Here is a 23,054-nt window from a genome sequence, read left to right on the forward strand (position 1 = left end):
TTATATAATCGTTGTTTAAGGTTGATTGTGCAACCAACATAAATGTAATTATTAGTTGGAGTAGTTACTGTACATTTATAGACTACATTATGGGTTAAACAACGGCCAGATACCGGACAGTGGGCTTTAATTCTACAATTGCAATTAAGGGGCTTATTAGCTATATATATATTGCTATGTTGATTATTGATACAAGTATCTAAATTAGTTACATCAATATTGCTGGTCGTATTATTAGATATGCAATTGATATTGTTTGAGCTAAGAAGATTTATCTCATCAACTATGTTAACAGTTGAAGTATTAATATGTTCATTAACATGTGCATGATTATTGGTTGTGTTGGTGTTATTAATAGTTTGGTAGTTATTTGTATTGTTATCAATAATAAGACAATTTTTATTTTCAAGGGTCCTAGCTAGTTCAATGTTTTTTCTATTAAACTTATTGATAATAGATCCTATATTGGGGAGGGTAGAGTATGAGATACGGATTGCGTGTTGAGAGAAGATTTTATAATATCTATGGTTAGGGTCGAAATTTTAGCTTTAATTCTCTTAATTTAGTCCTATTTTTCTAACTTTATTCCTCTCCCTTTTTTCCTCTTCCTTCTTCCCCCCTTTCTTTCTGTTCGGGTTTTGACCATTAATATTATGGTTTTACTCATAAATAATACTACTCCACATTAATGTATATCTTATTTTAACTATCTTGTTCTAATTATTATTGTTCCCTATAGTTTTAAACTTAGTAATTTAGTGTTTCATTGTATTATTCTAATTATACTGTAGAATAGATATATTTCTTTAATACCTTGACCTTAATTCCCTTACCTTAAATTTTTTCCAAATTCTTACCACTCCTTAGGGTATTGTCCTTCCATTTCCTTTTTTTTCCCCTCATGCTTGATTTACCCCTAACCTGCTGTCCATCACTACTTAATCTATCTTCCTCTAAATTTGAAATCACTACTATCCCTCCAATTAGAATTTAAATTCTTGTTTGATTCACTAGTCTGTTGAACAGCAGCATAGTCAAGATGGTATGTTTTCTTCTCTTACTCTTGTTTTTTGCAAACATCTTCAAAATGACTTTCTAAAATGAAATTCCATTATGCAGCTGATGAGTACATTTTCATTGTACATTCTATGTGGTGTTCTCACTACATGAATAAATGGAGCTTGTACGAAATGTACGTACTGCTATAACCTATTGAATTTTTGTTGCTTATCTTCAAATTTTATTCACCAAATCTCTTGATTTTGTTTTTGATTTTTACCCTACCAAATTCTGGTGCCTCAAACATTTTAAGTACCACATTTAATCTTTTGATTAAATCTATATTATATATATATATATATATATATATGTAAACAAAAATATTTATATATACATAGATGCAGGTGTGGCTGTGTGGTAAAAAGCTTGCTTCCCAACCACATAGTTCTGGGTTCAGTCCCACTGTGTGACACCTTAGGTAAGTGTCTTCTGCGATAGCCTCGGGCTGACCAAAGCCTTGTGAGTGAATTTGGTAGAAGGAAACTGAAAGAAGCCCGTCATATATATGTATATATATATGTGTGTGTGTGTGTGTGTGTGTGTGTGAGTGTGTGTGTGTGTGTGTGTGTGTTTGTCGCCCCCCCCCCCCCATGCCATCACTTGACAACCGGTGTTGGTGCGTTTATGTCACTCTAACATTAGCAGTTCAGCAAAAGCGACCAATAGAATAAGTACTAGGCTTACAAAGAATAAGTCCTGGGGTTGATTTGTTTGACTAAAGGTGGTGCTCCAGCATGGCTGCAGTCAAAGGACTGAAACAAGTAAAAGAATAAAATATATTCATGTATATATGAATACATACATGAATATATGAGTATAGATGGACAGACAGACAGACAGAAATACTAAAAGAATGTAAATATTTCTGTGTTGTACATTATTTACATTTGACAGATATTTGTCATCTTGTTTGTTGTTAACACAATGTTTCGGCCCCAAGATACCTGATGAAGGCTGGAGGGTCTATCAGCCGAAATGTTGTGTTAACAATAAACAAGATGAGGACAAATATCTGTCAAATGTAAATAATGTAAATAATGTGCACAATTCCTCATCTCTTAAATATAGAACTGTATTTCTGTGTTGGCTCAACGTAATGTTTGAAGGACTTTTAGTAACATACTACTCAAATGTTTATGTACACACGCACACACACACACACATATTGATTGATTGATATAGGTATGGAGACTAAAGTTAAAATCACAACTCTTTAAATACCATTTTTAAGTCTTTTGTAGCAGGTAAGAGTATATTGTAGGAAATCAGCAATAAAGAAATTAAAGAAAGAGTTGAGATAACAGACAGTACTGAATATATGGAAATATTGTAATTGCAGTGACAGTAGTAATAACATCAACAACTTCAATTAATAGCTGGAAAAGAACACCCATACTAATGCCAAAATTCAGAATAAAGAAACGAATAAAAAAAACAGCACACACACACACACACACACACATGTATACCAGGTTGTACCAAAAGTTTTTTCTGATTTTCACTGATGATATCTGGTAACTTGTATCTCCAAGTTAATTTGATACAAGTTAATTCCAAGTTAATTAGATACAGCTTGTCCAATTGTTGCTGAATTATTTATTCATTATTTTCATACATGATGTATAAACATTAATTGTCTATTCTTTATTATACAGCTTTGATAATGTGTGGTGAAAAGTTGCAATTAGAGTCATTTTACACTACATGTGCAAAAATGGACTGAATGCAAGGGCAGTGACAACAGAAATTAATGACGTGGAAGGCCCAAGACCTGTCAATGTCAGTGAATGCATGGCACAAAACTGGTTCAGACATTTCAAGAAAAGTGACACCAGCCTCAAAGACAAACCAAGGTCAAGGAGACCTTCTGTTGTAGAAGATGAGGCCTTGCTTGAACTGGATGAACAACAGCCACACACAAACCCTCATACATTGTCAGCAGAACTTGGTCCTTCATAAAACACCATCAATCAACACTGCCATAAGCTTGACCGTGTGAACAGATGCTACTGAGAAGTTTTTCATGAACTAACCAATGACCAGATTAAACAATGTGTGAATATTTGCAAACAACTACTGGCAAATCCTCAAGATTCCCATTTTTGGTATTGAATTGTAACTGGGGATGAAAAATGGATCTATTTTCATAATCTTAATGAGAAATCAGTAGCTTTGTTCTAGCTGGGCTTTAGAACAGAAGGTCATGTGCATTTGGTGGAATTTCAAGGGTCAGATGGTCATGTGAAAGCAGAAAGTATATGATGCTTTGAAAGCCCACTACCTGGCATTGTATACTCCTACAGCATGACAATATCCCAGCACATTCTGCCAATGTAACCAAGTGCAAACTTGAGGAAGTTGAGAGGCTGGAAGTGCTACCTCCTCACCCTGCCTATACTTCAGACTCTGAAATTGTACCATCAGATTACCACCTTTTCTGAGTCATAGCTCATTTCCTGCACATTCAGAGGTTCAAGAATGTGGATGAGGTTGAAAATGGATGCAGGAATTTTTTTGCTTCAAAACCACCCTATTGACATAAACATGGAATTGAACTTCTGGCACAACAATGGCAACAGAATATGATGAGATATATTTTGATAAATGAACACTTTTCATATGTAATTTGTTTGAACTATTAATTAAAGCTTGAAATACAAAAAAGTTTTGACTCAACCTGGTGTGTGTGGGGGGGGGGGGGTGCGTGGGTGTAGCTACAAGATGTAACATAGGCAGCATTTTAGCATATATCAAACTAATTTATTTATTTGGGCTAAAAGCTAGTATTTCCAAAATGTTTTGTTTTGGTTTTCAATTAAAAAAAAAAATTTATATGCAAGAATGCTAAGAAGATTGGAAAAAGAATCTAGTCTCAAAAGAATCTAAAGAGTCAGTAATTCAAAGATGTTAGCAGAAAAGGAATGTCTTCAAATGTCTATCACTTCATGTGTGTGTGAATATATGATATTCTGGGGAATGTATGTGTTAGATAACTAAGAATAGTAACAACAGCATAAAATATATAGGATAATAATTTTGGACAAGGAGCAAAACATAATTTCCTATGTCTACCATAAAAATGTACAATCTAAAACTTACATATATTTGTCCACAGATGACAGACAGATATAAACACTCACATACACACATGTGTGTATGTATGTATATATATATATATATATATATATATATATATATATATATATATATATATATATATAAATAATACAGAATGGGACAAGAACGCAAACCATCCAGACAGTTAGGTGATACAAGAAAGGGACAAAACATACAGATAGACAATACAAAGAAAACACGGACATGTCATTCGGAATTTTCTCTCTTCAGTCGAGATCCAGATTATCTTTGCAGTGTGTGTAATTAGATAAATTTTCTCATTCCAGTAGTTTAAGAAACTTGAAACCAAATTAAATCCTTCACTCTTTTGTATTGTATTTCACATATCCCCAGTTAGTTTGTAAGTTGTATGTCCATAGGATACCAGTTTTGAATATCTCGATGTTCTTAAATCACCTTAGAGATGAGAACATACCCTACATCACACACACACGTATGTATGTATGAGTGTATGTTTGTATGTATGCATGCTTTTAAATATTTAAGCAAAGACAACTGTTTGCTGGAGATTTTTCCTCCTCTTCACTGTGACCCCTCTTTTCCAAAGCCAACCATAACAAGATTTAAAAACACAAATTTCGTAACTTTTCTAGTGATAGACAACCATTTCACAGAGAAAACTAATCAATATATCAAGAAATATAAAGTTATTGTAAGGAGGGAAAGGGAAAATAATGAAAAAATTAAAAATTATGTCTCAGCAATTCAAAAATGCATCTATCACCCACTTTTTCCAATCTGCATTTACCCATTCACCTTCTTAACTCTTCTTTACTGCTTTTGCACTCATGTGAAGAAAAAGAGAGGTAAGAAATGAAAAAAAGGATTCCTGATCTGTCTTCAAAATATGCATAACTTGAAATATATTTCCTTCCCTACTCTTCCACTTTTTTTCTTTTTCTGCTTTCATAACAACTTATAAACTTTGAATTTTACACTGGACCAGCATAATGAAAAAATAAATTATTGAACATATTTGTATGGAATGAAATTCTGCCAACAAACATCATATTGAAAGTTCCCTAATCATAAACATAAACATGCTGAAATTGGAAGGAAAATAATTAGCTTTGAAACTAAAATTCAACTAAATGAACATTACATGCATTGACATGATCATCAGCAAAAAGATTACTTATTTTATAAACATCAGAGAAAAAAATGAAGAGCCAAGTTAATCAGTAAGATTTGAACTCAGAATTTAGAGCAACAAAACTAAATGCTCAAAATGAATTTACTTCTGTGTACTGCTATTTTTTGTTAATTCAAAGTCCCAAGTTCCAATAATTACCAAGTTACAATAATTACCACTTCTTTGTCTGACTTCAAAAACACATTAGAAAATTTTTTGAAGAAAAAAATCCATTTTAAAAATATCAAAACATTTTCCCTAATTTTTTAACAAATTAAATTTCAATGGTATTTAAATCAGAAATGTGAGATACTGAATAAAAAAATTAAAAATAAAATGAGAATTTCTTAAATACGATAGCCATCAGCATCAATAAAATTCTGCTCTTGGAAAAACAAGAACTAGACTCTATATTTTTATACATTGGATTGTTGTAACATCTTGTCATTCAGCTTGCTAAAAATAGCAGCCAAATCACTCTACAATTTTTTTTTGTTTATTTGGCCTTCTTTTTAAATGCAAATTGTAAACTGGAGTTGACTATTCTTGAAAAGGATGGGATCATAGGTCCATTTGATCAGTGCTTGACCCAGAACTAAATAAACATTTGTAGAAAACTTGTTTGTCATAACATTTAATGGTGAGATTTCTCTTTCATCAGCTTAACATCAAAAACTAGGTATTTTGCATATTACACTTTCACAGATTAGTCACCAGATATCAGTTACAATTTTACACCAACACATTGAGTTACTTACTAAACTAAAAACTTTAATCTATCTAGTGTTCTACTCCTTTTTCTACAACTATCAATGCCTCTCATAGATCTGATAATATACAAAATGATGTCTTAGTGTGTAGTTTATCATTTGTTAGTGACTCTTATTTATCTCATCTTTGTTTTTCTGCTTCTCAGGATAGCCAGAAATGAGATGCAGTAAGAGGTGACATGAAATAGTCAGAAGTGAATGCTTATTTAAGACAAAATCATTCTAACTTCTGACCTTAATATCATTCATATATTACCAAATCAGTAATAATAAAGTTATCAACAATTTTAATTTATTGTTTTACATTCATTTTTTTCCCCACCAGCATGAATCAATTTTTGAAAATTTGGACATTTTCCTATAGATTGAAACAGACATTATTGCACTTGGATACTGTTTCTACACTTGTGTGTATAATTCAAGTGGAGAAATGGTTGGCCTTTTCCTTAAATGTGACTGTTTCACAAACACCATTTTCCCATACTAGCTTGAGTAAGGTAAGTTTTGTTAAAAGAATTGATTTTACAGCTTGATATCTTTCCTACAATGAAATTATATGCACCAAAGGGGAAAAAATGTAGGTATATATATATATATATAAACATGTTTATATATATATATATATATATATATATATATATATATATATATATATATATATATATATATATACAATATAAAATATAAAATATATAAAATATATAAAATATATAAAATTTGTAGTTTAGAATCAGTAGTTCTTTGACCGCTATTTCTAAATTTTCAGTATGTTGGAGAAGCAACTCAATGCTAATCCCTGTATATTTATGATTATATATATATATATATATATATATATATATATATATATAACCGAATAACAGCCAACGCACACCAAATGAAACACATCAGGACGCCATACTTACACAAGTCAATTTAACAAAAAGAAAAATAGAGAATATTTGGAATACAAGCCTCCATAATAGAAAACTCGCTTACTGGAATATGATAAAAAATTCCAACAAAGCAGATATTTACGAGGGATGGATGAACTCAACACCAATTATTCTCCCACGCAAATTCCAGATCAAAACAATACCAAATGAACCTGATCGACAGAGGACCATCAGGGAAAAGTTAGCACTATTTCATCTAAAATCAGAGATTGAACTACTAAGACTTAGGGCCTCCACTAATGAAGAAAAATATAAAAACATCGACGAAGAGATGCACAGGGAAATAAACAAACAAACCGATGGACAATCCCTCAAAAATACCATAAATTTTTGGAAAGAAGTCTGTGAAAAGGAAGAAAGAAACTCTCTCCTACGCTGGGAAAAAAGCAATGATTTCTTCCAAAGATATGAATCAACTTTTAAACAAGAATTCAGCACAGATAATCCTTTCCTAAAGAAAAGAACTATAAATAATAAACAAAAACTGAATAACGCACAAACCGCTACCAATTTCAACCACTTAATCAACAACAACCCTCCTCATTACCCTCCATACACCATAAATAGATTTCTCCAAATACAATGTTTATATACCAAAAAAATTTTATAACATTTTTCTGACATAATTTAAATATATACTTTAACCATGTAACACAAGCCTTCTGTAGTTTTTTCACTCTTATTATCTTTTATACATCCAACCACGTGCTTTCACATACCAACTTCCTCACCTATATATATATATATATATATATATATATATATATATATATATATATATATATATATATATATATATATATATATATATATATATATATATATATATATATATATATATAAGTCAGTAAATAGTGGGGTTGTGTTAACCGCACATGGAGAAATAATAGGAAAATGAAAAAAAGCCAGAATACTGAACTGGAAGCATATTTTAATAAAGATTTTTTCTAACCAGTTTTCATTGCGAAGAAGCAAATTATCAAGAAGAAGGAGAATGAAAATGTTTTTTTACAAAGAAGTACAAAATGAAGAAAATAATATATAAAGCAATAATATATAAAAAAATAAATATACCCATACATTATATTGTCTTTGAGCTTTTGTAGTTCAATAGTAGTTCATGTATAAATTGGTAGGAAAAATAAGGATGCATGAGAGTTGAGAGTTTTGTTAGGTTTAAAAAAGGGTTAAAAGTTTGTGTTAAGCAGGAAATGTGGTGTCAAAACAGGAAGTGTGTGTAAGGGGAGACAAGTGTTTGAAAACATTATTAACCAATTCCATACTACATACACCACTTCCACCCCCATCAGTTAAAAAATGTGCACGCCCTAATTGTGGCACCTGCCCCTACCTACTTGAAGGCTCTGAATTTACCTTCAAACGAGGAACAAAGTTTAAAATTAAAACCAATTTCTCTTGTTCCTCGGGTAACCTCATTTATGTCCTTACTTGCGCAGGTTGCCAAAACTTCTATATCGGACAGACGAGCCTCCCATTACGTAGAAGAGTAGCTGTCCATAAGGAACAAATAAACCTCCCTCAATACCACCAAATTCCACTCAGTGGCCACATAGACTCTTGCGCCAGAAACAAAAACCCTAAATTCATTATATTCCCTTTCTATCAATGTAAAGACAGAATCTCCACACAAGAAAGAATCAACAAGGAGAACCTTTTCATAGAGAAATTCCAACCATTTCTCAACACACACACCCCTCAGTGACCTTATTTCTCTATGAACAGACACAAACTTCCTGTTGAAAGAAAAAAAGAGTTCATAACTCCAACTAAAAACATTTGTCTCCCCTTACACACACTTCCTGTTTTGACACCACATTTCCTGCTTAACACAAACTTTTAACCCTTTTTTTAAACCTAACAAAACTCTCAACTCTCGTGCATCCTTATTTTTCCTACCAATTTATACATGAACTACTATTGAACTACAAAAGCTCAAAGACAATATAATGTATGGGTATATTTATTTTTTTTATATATTATTGCTTTATATATTATTTTCTTCATTTTGTACTTCTTTGTAAAAAAACATTTTCATTCCCCTTCTTCTTGATAATTTGCTTCTTCGCAATGAAAACCGGTTAGAAAAAATCTTTATTAAAATATGCTTCCAGTTCAGTATTCTGGCTTTTTTTCATTTTCCTATATATATATATATATATATATATATATATATATATATATATATATATATATATATATATAAACATGTTTATATAGTCTTCAGATACTTTTTGGTGGGTGATACTTTCAAAAGGCGTTTTAACTACTGGATAGACCTTGCTACTGCCAGCCACACAACCATTTGTTTCCTTTCAACCAAGTAGATTGGGACATGTAGAGTTATCTGCCTTGTCCTGTGGTCACAACACAACAGTTCTACTAAGATCAGCTCCTGATTACACTCTAATTAACTAGCCTAACCTTAAAATTAGTTTGTCACCTGGTAAAAGCTAATAAAATACATTTAGGTCCTTACTAGATTACAATATAATCCAAATACATTATAAGTATTTCAAAAGGAAATTAACCTGCTTGCAAATAGTGAATAACATTTTTAGAAATTAACAGCTAATTTACCTTGTTGAATGACTCATTTTATTAAAGGGAGAGAGCTATAATTGACTAGATTAATACCAGCAACTTAATAGTGAATATGTTCACTCTCTTTCAGTCAAGCCTGACAGGGTGTGAACACAGGATATAGAAACACAATGTAAATATCTAATCCAATCAACTTACTCAAGAAATATTGAATAAATATCTAATCAAACAACTTACTCAAGAAATATTGATGTTTCTTTGTTGCTAAGCCAGTTTTGCAACAAGAAAAACAATGAAGCAAATGAATTCCAATATATTACTGGTGTTCACTTTCTTTCTTTTTCATCTGAAAATGGAAAGACATGATTTAACATGAAACTTTAAAAAGAGATTCAAATTATTGTGAAGGGATCCTGTCCAACACATCACTCTTTCTACCAAGTAACTTACTACAAGAAGTGAATAGAAATAATAATGAGCCACATTATCTCATCAAAGGTAACCTGTTCAAATATCCCATATGAACAAGGAAGGCTAATTTGAAGTTTTCTTTTTCTTTCTCACTATAAAATTTCAAATTGTTAAGAACAGATATTATCATAAGAGAGACAGAAGAATAAAATGCAAGTCAAAATTTGAAAAACTATTTTAAAAGAACTGAAATTTAAATCAATAAAAAAAATTATAGGCTTTTGTTTTGCTATTAAGTTTTGATTAAAATTTAAATTATAATTACAAATTTTTCTCTTCTCATGATTTGGTTTAGTGAAAACACAGTCTGTCAAAATGAAAATTCAAACAACAAAAAGAATTTCCTATATTAAAAAAAAATCACTTGAATCAAAATCTCTATCTTTGCATAAGAAGTAAAAATGATGAAATTGAGAAGAAAAAATAAATGAGAACTTGTATAACATAATGTTATCACACAGTAACCATCTTTCCTTTAAAGGAAATTATCAACAAACATTATACTGATATTGTATGAAACAATTTCTCTAATCATAACATCAATGTTATTGGAATCAAAAGGAAAATGAGCGGCACAATGCTTTGAAACTAAATTCAACAAACCAACATGACGTTCCTTAAGTTGTTCTAAAGGTCAGCTGTCATTGAATAGACCAATGATTAAACTGTTCAGCCATGATCATCACATCTTATTTTCAGAGAATACTACTAGGACTATTATCCAAATTATGTCCTTCCTTTACAAGATGGTTTTAAAAGGGCTGCTTTGTCTAGCAGGTTGAACAACCATGTAGAGGCTTCTTTATTGTAGTGGTGGTGCTGACCTTACCCCCATCAGGGTGTAAAGCTTTGGGAGGGAAAGAGGGTCTCCTTTCCTAGGCTTTGGTCTGTCAAGAACAGTCAATTATTTGAATCCCAGCACTTAACTGATACTTAGTCTATTGACTTTGGAAGGATGAAAAATAATGACAATTCTATCAGTTCATTGCATCTTTAATCAGTGCACAAGTGAAATTCAAAATTAAAATTATACTTTCTAATAATCAAGGATTAACCATGGAAAAATATTAAATATTCATTTATTTTACTACAAAATCTACTCTAGCATGAAGTGTTTCATTATAATTAAAATGATACAGGACTGCATCCTGATAAACATGAAAAATACTACATTTGTTGCATGGTTATAAACATTTAAAAATAATGATGGATTGAGAAGTTGCACCATTATTGCTTTTCCCAATAAAAATACATTCAAATGATGTCACACATTATTCAGCACCAGTTTCATGGTGTAAAGTGGAAGATGTATTACCTTATTAATACAATGCCAGTATATCAGAACTGCAATTCTCAGATGATCAACTATTGTTTTCCTGACAGTTAAATGAAGTGAGGCAATGCAGGATAAAGTATTTTGTCTAGAAACAACACAACAAAATGCTTGCAATGGATTTGAATTGACTCATCATGAGCAGACAGTCCAGTAGCTTAAATCTAACTTATACTTACCACTGTTACCAAACATCACCACTATTTGCATTGGTACATTTATATCAGTCTAGTCTATGATGTTGGTCAGTCAATTTATTTTGTATCCACTCTACAATGGTGAGTAACTGAAAAGAAAGTAGAGCCCATGTTGTAACTATAGCCTGAGCTCAAAGAAAAATCTAAACCAAACACTGAAAGTAAGCAAAATACTTAAAATAATTTTACAGGACTGCTGTTTCTGACACTTACTTAAGCTAGATGGGCTGAGCCAGTAAGAGTTAAGTGTCTTAGCAATGGCACCTATGGTAGTAAGAATGAGATAGATCAGTGTGTCAAGGAACATTTATTTTTATACTATTGTGTTTTTCCTTTTTTGAGTAAATTGTTCTTTTGTGTGTTAGTGTGTATGTGTATGAGTAAGTGAGAGACACACAGGCAGACAAACAGACAGAGGAAACAGTATTAGAGCCAAGTTAATACTTAAAGTATTACAGGTTGTACTTAGACCAACTTGACAACAAAATGACAAAAAGTATCAGTAACAAATAGTTTCTTCAGGAAAGTATTCAATGTCAAATAAAGCTGGGGACACATTTTCAATTCTTATAAAAAAAACATATTGTCAATGCATAACATCCTAGACTTATACAAGAAAATTAATGTAGTATCTTGTAACATTCAAAGCTGTATGAAAAATTAATGAAGTGGAATGGTATCAACTGTGACAAGAAATCTGTACTGTACAGCACTCACTAATATGATAACTGTTTGAACAGTAGTTGCTCATGCTGTTAAAGAGAGACAAATCTTCCCTCAAATCACACCCTTACTGTCTTAAAATCAGGGGAAAGACATTGAATAATATATTCCTAGGTGTAGGTGTGGTTGACACCACATGGCCTCAGATTAAGTTCTGCAGTATGGCACCTCAAGCAAGCGTCTTCTACTATAACCTCAGGTTAGCTAAAGCCTTGTAAATGAATTTGGTAGATAGAAACTAAAAGAAGTCCCTCTCTCTCTCACTTACAGTCTCCTTGCCTTCACTCCAGGTGATAGTTGTAAATGAATGTCATTATCATCGTGCAAGTGGTGTCCTGCATTTCCAATCTTCCATGTAAACATGAGGAATTATTACCTTACTTGGAAACAGGTGATGGTTGCCATCAACAAATTCCATCTGATTCCTGCAAGCATTGAAAAATGGACATTAAAACAATGATGACGAATAAAATATTAGATAGACACAACTAGAATACCTTTCATCATAGGTTTGCTCAATCAGGGCTGACCAAGAAATTAAAGAAATAATCCAATTAGCTATGATACATTGACCCACAAAATAAACACTTTCTGATTCCTAAAATAGGGTTCTAGTAGCTATCTGTGACAATTACATACAATTTCCTTCATCAAAAGGATTATGGATCTGTTTGAAATGGAATTTGTTTCTCTAGATGTGTGAAAAAATATATTTTGGGAAATTATGGGAAATATATATATATTGTGAGAAATATATATATATATATATATATATATATATATATATATATATTTATATAAGTTACACTTATAAGTCTTATATTTATATAAGTTACACTTTTGCGAGTGTAATGAAGTAAAAATTAACATAATGATAACAAAGAAAAAACTCAAGGTAATAATTTTAAATGTCTTATTGTTTCAATTATAATCCACTGATGAGTACAAAAAGACATTATATGATAATAATATGCATTATTTCTTTGATGATATCATGGTCTTTTTAACAGAAACAGCTGTCTGGGATAATTGAATAAACAATCCATCATTAACAACAAAATCCGCTTCATTTCATTTTATTTGATGACATCTATTGAACTCTGTTTAATGAATTAATTCTTATAATGATCATTTGCTTACACATATTCATACAGATATGGTAACAAATTCATAAATAATGTATGATAAAAAAGACATTGGAAACCTAGGGAATTATTCCCATAGAGGAGGAAGTAAATTTTCATCCGGATAAATATATTACATATGTATATATATATATATATTGTTTTTTCGTTCTCTCTGCATTTTTTTCCCTCTCAGTCCATTCTGTCGAAATGTCAAAGACTTTTCCGTTCTTACCAAGTGTCAAACTAATGCACCTGCTTGTTATTCCTTTACCTGTTTTTGTCTTTTGTTTTTTTGTAAATTTGACCTATATATATATATATATATATATATATATATATATATATATATATATATAAAAATATATATATATATATATATATATATATATATATATATATATTTATACATATATATACATATATATATATATTTGTTCTTCACAAATATACAGTGTGTGTGTTTGGTAAAAAAAAAAAAAATGACCATCCCGAAATACAACAATATCTGTTTCAGCACACGATTTCATATCAGGAATCTTGCAACACACACACACACACACACACATATATATATATGTGTGTGTGTGTGTATGTATGTCTGTATGTATGTATATATATGATACAGATAAGGAAATAATTTTACTCTCAAATGCAGGATAATGCTAATAATATAGCATGAACAGGATAAACTATCCATATTTTGCAGAAAAATCTGTCGGCGGCCAGCCATGAGACTCGAATTCATATCCCTGTGATTACACATCAAGTGATTTACCAGTAAGCTAAACTGCCAGAATGACAAATTCTTCTGCAAATTTAGGATATATAAAAAAAAATTTATATTTGAACTTATTTCATGTTAAAAGTTGTATTTCGGTAATTTCAACCAATCACTGACGTCTATCGAGGTGAAAACAATTATTGCTATGGAATGTAAACAAGACGTTCTAGCGGTGTAATGGGATCTTTTCCCTTGAATAAAATTAGTGCCATTGTTTGTCAACAACAACTATCGGCGAGGGTTAGGGTTAGGGTTTTAGAGTTAGAGTTAGGGCTAGGGTTAGCTAAAACCAGTACAAACGCACTTTATTCAAGGGAAACGATCCCATTACACCGCTAGAACGTCTTGTTTACATTCCATAGCAGTAATTGTTTTCACCTCAATAGATGTAAGTGATTGGTTGAAATTACCAAAATACGACAATTTTGACACAAAATAACTTTAAAAAGATAAAATTTTCTCAATAACTCTAAGAGTAAAAGATGTTTTATATGACGCATTCTACCAGTGTCCCAAGTTTGAAAGTGTTTCGTTCAGAAAACAAGTGGCACCCGCCAAATCAGAAAGATCCCTGTATCTTTCAATACATCTCAATGCTTCTAAAGCAAACTTTGTTTGTTGACTTTCAACATAAGTTATATATATGTTGTTGTACTTGGGGATGGTCATATTGCCAGTTTAGCCAATAAAAACACACGCACTGTATATTTGGTGTTAATTTGCTTCAACTTTATATTACATTACATTAATCCTATTAGGATCCTAATAGGATTAATGTAATATAAAGCTGAAGCAAATTAACACCAAATACATTTGTTTCAACACACGATTTCACATCAAAAATCTTGTAAAACATATATATATATATATATATATATATATATATATATATATATATATATATATATATATATATATATATCTACAACATATATATAGATGTAGTGGATCTTGCATGCATGAAGTGGATTCGATCCACTATAGCCAAATTTAAATTAACACTGCAACAGAACTTTTCCCACAGTGGAACAATGGTTTTTCTCTGACAGCAGTTTAATATTTTCCAGATGCCTTTAGCTCGGCCGAAACAATGTCTTCACCACTTGACCCTTCCTAACCTCTTCTACATCACCAAAATCTAGAATAGAGATAACAAGACCACGAACTAAATCTATTGTTCTCAATAATATATCTGTCTTTCTGGATTGTTATAAAAGCAAGGAAACCCCAAGAAAAATTTAGTTTAGTCACCAGTCGGTGACGACTCCACTAGTTTAGTCACCAGTCGGTGACAACTCAACCAGTCCAGTCACATGGTGACGACTCAATGAGAACGAAGTCTGGCTGACCAGCTAGAAACTTGGCTAGAGTGAAAAATGAAGTTTACTGCCAGCAGCTGTGAGACAACGTCGCACACCCTACAACTGTCTGCTTACTACTACAAGACCGTGTACACACATATACAGGCCGAAATTAACTTTCTTTACCTTGTATGCTTTACGAACTGTGTTATACTATTACACTAACCTACCTGTCCTGGTATGGCATTTATTAAAGTAACGGTAAATAAATATTTCTTTACAACTTCGATCACTGTTCATCGTTCATCATATAACCGTTACAGTGGCAACCCACATCGCTACACAAAATAAAACATCATCGTTACATATATATATATATATATATATATATATATATATAAATTATTTAAAATTAAAATTATAATACAGGGTATCTAAGAGATACCACCACGCTGAAAAATAGCAGTCAAATCCTGACTCTAAAACCACAATAAATGTCCACATAGCACGAGTAGCAATTTAGCTATTTAAGCTAGTCGTGTGCATACGTGCATATATATGTGTGTATACGTCCGTATATGTAAGTATACTGTTTATATACATGTATTTGTATTTATGTACTTGAGTATATTCCACCGATGAAGGCAAAGCATTATTATTTATGCAAAGCCAGAAATCCAGGATCTGGAATTGTCTTGTTATTTTTACTGGTTTATTTGGTTTTCGTCTTCGCTACTCGTGCTATGTGGACATTTATTGTGGTTTTAGAGTCAGGATTTGACTGCTATTTTTCAGCGTGGTGGTATCTCTTAGATACCCTGTATTATAATTTTAAATAATTATTACCTTTGATGGTTTTTATTCCCATGCTGACCACTTGATAAGATCAATATTTTAAATATCGATCTTATCCTTATTTATATATATATGTAAGGGACGACCGTGCGAACTCAAAAAGGAGAAATGGTGACGAATGGAAGAAACAGAGGACTCCTTTTATTTAAACGTGTCACACGGTCGAACACAAAATAATATATATCAAATGATGATATACATGATATGTTATGCGACGATAACATATGTGACCAGTAATGAAAGACCACAACCGTATAAGATGAATAACAGAAGTATTTATTATGGCGTTAAAGATGTATGTCTGTGTGAGGGTGTGAATGCGACATATAATAACATAATCAAAGACAGGCCGTCATACAAAGAAAAGTGTGTATGTGAGTGATACATGTATGTGTATGTGAAATATTACAGCAGAGAAAGAGTCAATAACACGTGAGCAATTATACCAGTTCACTATAGTACACTATAGGAAAAGTTCTGTATGTGAAAGTGAGGGGGATGAGTGTGGCAGAGCTGATCACTAGTTGTGATGTCGTGGCATCGATGCCGGGCCGTGATTCTTGTTATACAGATGTTCGTCGTTTGGCAGAGCTTATCACTAGTTGTGTTTTGGCTTCGATGCCAGGGCCTTGAGGACAGACGTTTATCGCAGGCTGAGATCTCTTGTCTGTTTATTATCGTGGTGAAGCTAAGTCACCTAACAGAATCGAAGAGAGAGATGTGTGCCGCGGTGGTTTAGTTTGGTGTACATAGAAAGTCGTGTTGACGGTGGTGGTGTAGAGGCTGCTTGGTAGTAATCGTGTTGGTCATGACGATGATGCTGGATAGTAGTCGTAGACTCTTGTTGCTGATGTGGCGACGGCGGTGGTCATCGTGGCTGGACGAAGCTGTTGAAGTGGTCGCTGGAACTGCTGCTGCTGTCGTGTGGTACACGGAACAGTTCTCAAAGAGAAACTGGACCGAGACAAATTTGTTGGGTATGAGTTAAAGCTATTTATAACAAACTATTGGCTCCCGATGGCTTCAGTTTAATACTCTATCACGTGACCTTATTAGGGGCTGTGATTGGTCAGTTTGCGTTCTGGCGGGAACGGTTCGAAGAAGTTGCCGATTCGAATAATAATCAGTCACGTGATGACAAGGAATGGGTTCTCTACTACGCTCGCATTTATTTATATTTAAATGAGAAGATTGTATGTAATGGCGATAGTAGTTTGTATCTAATGGCGGGAGGTAGTTTCACTACATATATATATATATATATATATATATATATATATATATATATATATATATATATATATATAAAATTATAAATTAAAATTTATCATATAGTGGCGTTTTTAAGCTTCTTATATATATATAAACTTGGCCCGAATTTTCTAATAAAATGAAGCTCTTTGTTTTGACGTTGGGTGAAAGTTGTGTTGTTATTGAATTGGTAAAGTGGGAAGGTCGTAAACTTTGGATTTTTATTCGGTGTACATCTGTCTATGTGGTCGCTGACAGGTATTTTCCTGTATTCAGGATTCCTAATTTGGGATTTATGTAATGCCATCCTTTTTCGTAGGCTGTTTTTTGTATGGCCTATATATGGCCTATTGCATCCTGCGCATGTTATCACATAAATTAGGTTTTCTGATGCACAGGTGAAGTTTTTTTCTGATGGTGAAATGATGGCCTTGTTCTAATGTGTATTCCGAACCTTCTACTAAGATGGTACAAATCCCGCAGTTTGGCCTTCCACACTTTTTGACTGTTGGTTTAGCCTGTGTTAAAATCTTCTTTAAGGATTTTGGTTGTCGTTTTCTTTTTAAGATGGTGTACGTTTGGAGAATTTGGTTCATCTTTGGGTCTCCCTTGAGTAGGGCTGTGTTTTGGAGTATGGTGTTGAAGGCCTCGTTGTTAAGTGGGTTGTGTGTAGAGATGTAGGGTAGGGTTTTAAATTTTTCATCCCATTTTGGTTTTGGTTGTCTCAAGACTTCCATATTTAATTTAAGTGCTCGTTGGATTGGATTGTTTATTAGGGGTTGTGGATAATTCCTATTTTTGAGTGTAGCTCTGAGTTCTTGGAGACGTGTGTATCGGGTGTTTGTGTCTGGTACTATGGTGCAAATCCTTTTGGCTAAACAGAAAGGGATGTTCATTCTTGTGTGTCTAGGGTAGCATGAGTCAAATGGTAGGTACTGCTTTGAGTCTGTCGGTTTATAATAGATATCCGTCTCTATTTTGTTACTGACTTTCTTAATGAGGATATCTAAAAATGGTAGTTTTTCCTGGTTATGTTCCATCGTGAATTTGATGTTTTCATTAATTCCATTTAGTATTATTTTAAATTCCTCAAGTTTTTCTATGCTTTCATCCCAGAGGATGAAGCAGTCGTCAAGATATCTTTTCCAGTTGTTCTGGATATAGTTGGAGAAAGTGTTTCCATATTTTCGAGTGTTTTCTGGTAAAGAATTATTTCGATGTAGCCCATTACTAGGTTAGCAAAAGAAGGTGCAGTATGCGTACCCATGGCTGTTCCCGATCTTTGTCTATAGTAATTATTATTAAATATAAAGTAATTGTTTTGTAAGATAAATCTTAGCCCTTCTATTACAAGCTCTTTATTTATGCAAGTTGGAAGTTCAAAGGAGTAGTTGTTTAGCCAGAAAGTGATCGCTTCTATTCCTAAGGTGTGGGGTATGTTTGAATAAAGGTTAACTACGTCGAAGGATACTAGTAGGATTTTCTCATTGACTGTTTTTGGGAGGTGGTTAAGCATGTCTATATCGTCTCTTATGTAGCTTTTGATGTGCTTAAGGAAAGGTTTTAGAAGTGTGTCTAAGAAGTTGCTGAGGCGGTGAGTTTCGCATGCAGGGCCTGCTATTATCGGTCTAAGTTTTAGATCTTTCGGTGAGGGGATTTTGATGATTACGTCAGTAGCTTTTTTACATGCTTCACTAATTACTTTGCTTTTGTGGACTTTAGGGATACCGTAGAATAAACTTGATTTGCACTTGAAGTTGGTGATGTAGTCGTACTCCTTGTCTGTGAGTCCTTCTCGGTATGAGTTGAGGTTATTCATTATTTTTGGTTGATTATAATGTTGGGCTCTTTCGTAGTATGTCTCATCTCCTAATAGGGATAGTACTTAATTTTTATAATCATTTGTGTTCATTAGAACTACCGTGTTGCCCTTACCTGCCTCCTTGATCGTTATGGTTTTACCTTCTCTTAGTTTGATGAGGTCGTTCCATTCTCTTTTGTTGAAGTTTGGTCTGTATTTTTGCCTGTTTGCGAGTTGAAAAGGGAAATTGGTTATGTGGTCACAAAAGCGGTCTAAGGCTTTTTTCCCCCTTGGTGGGGGCGTAGTCGCTGTTGTTTCTAGCTATAGATTCGTCATCCATGTGTTTGCCATGAAATTCCTCGGCAAGTCTCAATTTTCTACAAAATTCCAAAATATCGTCTTTCATTTCATAGTAATTTGGATGTTGTGGGGTTGGAGTAAATTTAAGTCCTTTGGTTAGTATGCTTATTTCGTTAGGCATAAGGTCTTTATTTGAAAGATTGATTATTTTAATTGCCTGTGATATATATATATATATATACATATACACAACAAGCTTCTTTCATGCCCATCTACCAAATCCACCCACAAAGTTTTAATTGGTTTCCAGGCCATAGCAGAAGACCATGGTGCCAAACATAAGAACTGAACCTGGAACCATGAGAAGTTAACTTCTTACTACATAGCCACACTTGCTTATATCTATATGTGTATTGAATGGGTATGCATATGTGAGTTGTATATATGTATAAATAACAAACAGCAAAAATTTAAAGAATGCTGCCTGTTAGTTTGTTATTATTCCTCAGAGTCAATTTTTTCTCCCCGTTCTAAGTAAGAGAGGTAGTGAGAGGAAACCAGAAGCAATGAAAAGTTGAAGGAATGGATGACAGAAAAGGAGGCAGATATACAGAAAAATTTGACAAGTGTTTGTCATGCCAGCACAGAATGGCTTGTTTTTATTATCACCATGTGTGTGCATGAGAGAGAGAGAGAGAGAGAGAGAGAGAGAAAGAGAGAGAAAGAGAGAGAGAGAGAGAGAGAGAGAGAGAGAGAGAGAGAGAGAGAGAATTTGGAAGCATTTGACAAATATATCATCTCTGACTTATCTAGAAAGAGGCTTATGAATGAAAACTTATACACAAAACAAATCATCCACACCATATCACACACATACACTCTTATCATCTTATCACAACCTGCCTCTGGCAATTAATACTACTTCTACTGCAGTTGTCACTACCTGTCAGCTGATCACATCACCATTACTTTAATTACTTACATAGAAACAGGGATTTCAGTTTTATAGGAGGAGTGGGGAGAAAAAGGGTTTTGTTCATGAGACCTTCATGCTTTGCCAAGCAGTAATTTGCAATGTAAGTGAAGTGAAATGGTTAAAACCAAAATACAAAATCAGCTCACTGGCCCAGTTTACTTTGTTGTAGAGCAAAAGAATGTGTCAGGAGAAAAGGAGAAAACAAGGCAGAAAATAAAAGAATATTAGAAGATATATGTAAATTTAAAACTGGTTTGTGGTTTTATACATTATATCGCCATAGCTGAGTGATCCTTTAAAGTTATTTTTTCCTCAAACAGGAAGGATAATTGACTGTTTATAAATTACTATAGTGTCATGTAGTTGTGTGTATTGCTGGGCAAACACTATGGTGTAGTCTACTTTTGCCATTGTATAAGGAGCACAAATTTTTAACATTAGCAGTAAAACAATGCACAACTAATGGGAAAATGGTAAGAAAGAAGGGAGACAAACCTGTGAATACACAAGATGGAGACATAGCTGGACAGACACACAATCAACCTTATACAATCTTCTTGGACCCTTATGGCTTAAACTATTATTTTTATTACTGCTACTATTTATGTTAGTGATGCTTTGTTTTTTTGTACAAGCTGTTCCAGGTTTCACCCATATGTGAAGGAGGTCAGAATCTGTTTAATTTATAATATTTCAGTTTTCATAGAGTTTTAAGAGAAGTTGACAATGTTTTTTCTTAAGATGTGGGCAGTACCTATGAGAACAATTTTCTGTAGTCCTGATACATTGTGGTTTCCTAGTATTTGGCCATAGTGTTCAAGAGTGTTATTTTGTATTGTTCCCAAGGCTTCGATGATTACATGTACAGCTGTTGTTCTTAGATACTACATTTTTGAAACTTTTATATCAAGATTTACTTATTTTTTCAAATAATTTTACAGAAACATTGCAGTCCACTAGAATTGACAAATCTATGAGCAGACATGTTTTGTCAAAATGATTTTTTTACCACAATATCTGGTTTATTGGCACAATCAGTTTATCATCATCATCATCATCATCATCATTATCATTATTATTAGATAGTATACATTCAGAAATGATACAATGCTGAAATGTCTTCAAATCTCCCAGGTGATGGGGTGCAATCAAAATTAATATATGTACTGAGAAGAGTTGCGCAGAAGTAAGTTGATTTATTTGTTTAGATTCCCCCTATATAAATATCTGTAATTTTGTGACATTGTAAAGAAATTGCCAAAAAAAGTCAATGTCATCTATCGATATATATATATATATATATATATATATATATATATATATATATATATATATAAATGAGAATGTATGTGTGTGTGTGTGTGTGTGTGTGTGTGTGTGTGTGTGTGTCTGCGTGCTTCCCTAAAACTCGAGAACTACACAACCAATTTCATTCAAATTTTACACATGCCTTACTTAGGGTCCCGGTTTTAACTTCTTGCATAGTTTGAGCCCACAGCAACATCATATCTCCTCCACTATTTAAGTATTACGTGTCAAAAGTGAAACAAAAACACTCATGTCAAATACTTTCACTTTAAAAATGAAACTATTCCACTAACTGAAACAATCACATTTCGGTACTGTAATGACAGATACTTTCACTTTAATGGTTTCATTTTCATATTGAATCTACTACAGTGAAACTATACTCTCACATATATACAGGCATACATACATATATACATACATACATGGTACTTAATTTATCGACCCTGAAAAGATGAAGGGCAAAGTTGAACTTGGTAGAACGTAATGGCAGACGAAATACTTTTCTACTCTAGGCACAAGGCCTGAAATTTTGGGGGAGGGGACCAGTCGATTAGATCGACCCCTGTACGCAACTGGTACTTAATTTATCGACCCCAAAAGGATGAAAGGCAAAGTCGACCTCAATGGAATTTGATCTCAGAACGTAAAGACAGATGAAATACTGCTAAGCATTTCGCCCAGTGTGCTAAAAATTCTTCCAGCTCACCGCCTTAATAATAATAATAATAATAATAATAATAATAATAATAATAATAATAATAATAATAATAATAATAACCCTTTCAACTATAACCACAATACCTGAAATTTGGCGGGAGGGAGTCAGTCGGTTAGATTGACCCCAGTACACAACTAGTACTTGATTTATCAACTCCAAACGGATGAAAAGCAAAGTCAACCTCAGCGGAATTTGAACTGAGAACGTAAAGAAAGATGATGCCTTAATAATAATAATAATAATAAAAATAATAATAATAATAATAATAATAATAATAATAATAATAATAATAATAATAATCGGTAGTAGTAGT

General features: G+C 32.7%; 1 long non-coding RNA gene across 1 annotated transcript; it reads right to left on the reverse strand.

Moving 5' to 3' along the window:
* Window positions 1–1,160: 1,160 nt before the first annotated feature.
* LOC149131652 (uncharacterized) lies at window positions 1,161–12,739 on the reverse strand. Its single transcript, XR_016237631.1, has 4 exons — window positions 12,589–12,739; window positions 11,580–11,686; window positions 9,834–9,942; window positions 1,161–1,811 (listed from the first exon to the last, which is right to left on the reverse strand). It is a non-coding gene; the product is annotated as an uncharacterized LOC149131652 (long non-coding RNA).
* Window positions 12,740–23,054: the final 10,315 nt, after the last annotated feature.

The sequence above is a fragment of the Octopus bimaculoides genome, chromosome 20 (assembly GCF_046866305.1).
Source record: "Octopus bimaculoides isolate indiv1 chromosome 20, ASM4686630v1, whole genome shotgun sequence".
Lineage (NCBI taxonomy): Eukaryota > Metazoa > Mollusca > Cephalopoda > Octopoda > Octopodidae > Octopus > Octopus bimaculoides.